Below are 4,850 nucleotides of genomic sequence, written 5' to 3'. Positions count from 1 at the left end.
ACACTCTCACACACACACACACACTCTCACACACACATACACACGCGCACACACACACACACTCACACACACACACTCTCACACACACATACACACGTGCACACACACACACTCACAACACACTCACTCACAACACACTCACTCACACACACACTCACACACCACACACCACACACACACACACTCTCACACCACACATACACACGTGCACACACACACACTCACAAACACACTCACACACAAACACACACATCAGACACAAAACACACACACTCACACACAAATACACACACACTCACTCACACACACACACACACACCCTCTCAACACACATACACACGTGCACACACACACACACTCACAAACACACTCACTCACACACACACTCATCACACACACACTCACACACGCACACACACACACACACAAATACACACAACTCACTCACACACACACTCACACACACACACACACAACCACACACACTCACTCACAACACCACCACACACACCACACACACACATTTGTAAAGGTCTTCACTCTGGTATTACTGTAGAAACTGATTTCTGTCTGGTTGAGTTTAGTGTTGGACTGGAGTTGATCAGGTTTGTGAAGAACATGTAAACGTGTAAAGTGAGTTTTGGAGTGAGAAAGAGTTGATGTCAACTGAAAGATGGATTTCACTGAATGTATTCTGTGTCAAAATGATGAGAAATGATCCAGTGTTTATCCACACAGAAGCTGCTCGAAGAGTTTTAATAAATCTGAGCTGAGTGTTGAGAAACAGAGATTGAGGAAACTCAAATTCTTTAAAGAATTTATTATAAAGAGTCTTAATGAGCACAGCACAGCTAATAGTAAAGACAGATTCATGTATCTAAAGCATCAAGTGAAGAACGTCTACATTTCCAGGATCATGAATCAGAAGAAGTGACGGAGGAATGAAGATGAAGCGCTGGTTAGACGGACTGCTTGTTCTTCTGTCTGCGCTGCGGCTGTAGAGCGCTTGTACTCATCCGAACGCATGTTCAAGACGCTAAACAACACACAAACACACACTACATCATCACAAGCACATGCCAGAATCACACGGATCACACACGACACACAGATGATTACCAAACATCAACGATCCGCTCCCAACCAGAAATCATGAGCTTTCACATGATCTTCACCTTGACGAAGAGTCGCTCTTTATAATAGTACTGGTTATTATATGTGATGTGTGTGTGTGTGTGTGTGTGTGTGTGTGTGTGTGTGTGTGTGTGTGTGTATATGTATATGATACACACACATACATATATCACTGGCCAAAATTAAATAATACTGTTACACGTGTACATAATGTTTCAAATCTCAGTGCAGCAGCTGCTAAAGGAAAATCATGATTATAATTATTTATATTTATTTATTTATTTCCTGTATGCATCTATGGGTATATATGACATTTCTATATTAGTTCTATATTTACATAAGTTCTAATATATAAATAAATGTTCCGATGTTAAACTATTCTCTTTGTTGTCGTAATGCTTTGGTGATACACCGTGTGTAGTATTTGTTTGTTATGCCAATTAGAATTGAATTATATGTGAAAATGTATTTTTATTTTTATTATTAAGTGTAAAGTATTTAGATTTATGTTTTATGTTTCTATTAATATTAGTAATATTCTATTAATGTTAGTAAGTTTTTCGACCCAATACTATTTTCAGATTTTTAAAAACTGAAAAGACAAATAATGATGTGACTGTCGATAGAATAAAATGATTTGAGACCATTCTTTAGAAAACGGAATGAAACCCTAATAAATTACTTTTATTATTATTATTATTATTATCATATTTAAATTTTTTACACTGTATTTGCCTGAACAGTACATAACATCAGATCCCGGTTTGAAAACCGCTGACAAACACTATAAATAAACAGCACAGAATTAGATGAGTATGATTATCTGTTATCACTGATCAGAGTACAGTAGAGTACAGTAGAGTACAGTAGAGTAGGCGAGGTGTTTGTCTGTCTGGCGCACCTGGTACGTGTCTCCTGCCGAGCGGCTGGGATTCTCGATCAGATTGATTCTGTCTTGAGGCTGAAGACACAAACACAGATGAACGACTGACTCCTGAGTCACCGCTGATCTTGACCTGATCGAGAACATCACACACCTTTATTCCCCTGATAACTGCCTCTGGGTCTGGGCTGAGCGCAGATGCTGTAAAACACCCATCCGATCAGAACCGTCATTACGATATTAGCCACCAGAACCGAGACCAGAGCCCCCATGTCCAGCTGCACCAGATTCTCAGCATCTGCAGGGACACACACACACACACACAGAGAGAGAGAGAGAGAGAGAGAGAGACACACACACACACACACAGAGAGAGAGAGACACAGACACACACACACACACAGAGAGAGAGACACACACACACACAGAGAGAGAGAGAGAGAGAGAGAGAGAGAGAGAGAGAGAGACACACACACACACACACACAGAGAGAGAGAGAGACACACACACACACACATTATAAAAGTATTCATAACGCACATTATAATGAATTATATATTTTCCTAAATAACTGTAAGCAAGGTTAAAATGTATTATAATTTCTTGTTACATATAAATCATGTTATAATGTGATTATGTGACAGAGAATAGAAACTGTAATATATTATAAGTGTGGCTGCAAATATTCATGAGATCATTATAAAGTGCATTTAAGACAATTCCTTTAAACATTACTTTATACATAATATGATGAAGTATTTGACACTAAATATCTCGTAATGAATGATGTGTAAAGTGTTTTATCAGCTAAAGATATGTCTGATAATTCATCTGTGTGAGCTTCACATGAACCCAGAGGTCACTGCTGGTCAGTGCGGGTCAGATCTCGTAGCTTTGACTCACTCAGGATCTTCACTCGGGCAGTGGGACAGTTGCTTTCGAAACTACACTTAGCTGATGTACATGTGTAGAGTCCAGACGATCCATAATCCATCTTTATTGTACTTTGATCCTCATAAAATGTACCACCAGCACATGTCAGATTCATGTTTGTCTTGTCAATCGTGATTTCTGTTGTTTCTGTTGTCTCTGAACCATCTACAAAGTTAAGATTAGATCAGATCATACAGAACATATCTGATTAAGATCCAAACACTAATATGATTCTGGAGAAAGACTCTTACCTTCTGATCTCACAGCCGTCAGCAGACAGAAGAACACAAACACTCGTCTGGACATCTCTTTCTCCTCTCAATCTGCTGGTATTAGTTTTATTATTATTAATCCTTCGCTCTCTCTCTTCTCTTCTCTTCTCTTCTCTTCTCTTCTCTCTCTTCTCTTCTCTTCTCTTCTCGTCTGTGAATAAACAGATGAATCTGCAGCTGATGAGTCTGTCCTCCATTTTCTGGTGTGAGTTTTGGAAACGCCATCATCTCAAACATCAGCTTCATCTTCGACTCTAACTACCTTCAGATAAATCTCTATGAAACTATGACAAAACACACGGTTTCTAAAGTGTGCTTCTCGTGCTAACATGACTAATGAAGAAGATTAGTAAAAAACTATCTCTGAAGCCTTCGCTCCGTCTCACTAAATGTGCTTCAGTTCATTCATGTTTGTTAACTTTTAACTTTTAAATCATTAACTAATTTTGGTTAATGTCAATTTCTGCATCTGCTAATACCAGTAACATCTGAAGCTCTATACATGAATGAGCATGAATTAATAGTGAACACATCTTCATAAATTCATTTTTATAAATGAACAACAAATTAAACCTTACTGTAAAAGAAACAGTAAAATCTAATTATACAGACTGAAAGAATGAGATGAACCCTACCTGGTTTGTGTCAGAAGGGTAAAGGACGAGGAGTTGGTTGAGACCTGAGCGCCTGAAGACGACTGAACAGAGACACACTGATGAACAGGAAGTCAGAAACCAGCAGACACCTACAGCTCGACTACATGAAGATCATCTCTGATAAATAATGAGCAATCCATGTCAGGAAATGACGCTCAGAAAGTCAAACTCAACCTAATATTAACTAGAGAAAAGCTGAACATAATTAATAAAACAATAAAAATAATAAACAGGCCAGAGCCGCTCATCAGTGCTGTAAATGATGTTCACCAGTCTCTCTCTCTCTCTCTCTCTGTGTGTGTGTGTGTGTTTTAATTATTTGCACTTAAATACAGTCGGAGATCAATGAGAGCAGAAAGAGCAGATGAAAGATCTACATTTGACTTCCGGCACAGAAACAGAAGACCACAAACACCTGCGAGAAAACAGAGCCTTCAACACACACTGAACTCTGAGCAACATCTGACACACACACACACACACACTCTCTCTCTCTCTCTCTCTCTCTCTCTCACACACACACACACACACACACACACATCAAACACACACTGAACTCTGAGCAACATCTGATACACACACACACACACACACACACACACACACACACACTCTCTCTCTCTCTCTCTCTCTCTCTCACACACACACACACACACACACAAATCAAACACAGCACTGAGCTCCACACATCTTATGTGCGATGGATATGATTTATTGAGGTATTTTCATCATATGACTGATACACAAGCATATTCATATAACATCTAAGGCTAAATGTAGCTCTTGACTGGTTGAGTTAGATGATGATTAACACTAAACTGTAGAAAATCAGTTGAGTCTCCCCAGCTGGAAATGGCTGTTAAAATCTTGTGTTTCTTATAATAAATTGACATATTGATAACACTGAATCTTTTATAATGCTCTTAATGACATGTTGATGCATACTGTATGCATTAGTGAGTGTGTGGTGCT

At 38.9% G+C, this 4,850-nt stretch overlaps 1 long non-coding RNA gene across 3 annotated transcripts; it reads right to left on the bottom strand.

Annotated features, from left to right (window-relative positions):
• Positions 1-805: 805 nt before the first annotated feature.
• Positions 806-4,184, bottom strand: LOC113058862 (uncharacterized). Of its 3 annotated transcripts, none has more exons than XR_003278036.1 (5): positions 3,858-4,184; positions 3,202-3,373; positions 2,921-3,115; positions 2,036-2,315; positions 806-1,036 (listed from the first exon to the last, which is right to left on the bottom strand). It is a non-coding gene; the product is annotated as an uncharacterized LOC113058862 (long non-coding RNA). The 3 variants fall into 3 exon arrangements; XR_003278037.1 differs by having other exon boundaries at positions 3,202-3,276; positions 3,858-4,182; XR_003278038.1 differs by having other exon boundaries at positions 3,202-3,273; positions 3,858-4,182.
• Between the last annotated feature and the right edge of the window lie 666 nt (positions 4,185-4,850).

This window comes from Carassius auratus, chromosome 40, assembly GCF_003368295.1.
Source record: "Carassius auratus strain Wakin chromosome 40, ASM336829v1, whole genome shotgun sequence".
NCBI lineage: Eukaryota > Metazoa > Chordata > Actinopteri > Cypriniformes > Cyprinidae > Carassius > Carassius auratus.
The sequence above is the reverse complement of the archived record's forward strand: the minus strand, read 5'-3'. Positions and strand labels throughout refer to the sequence as shown.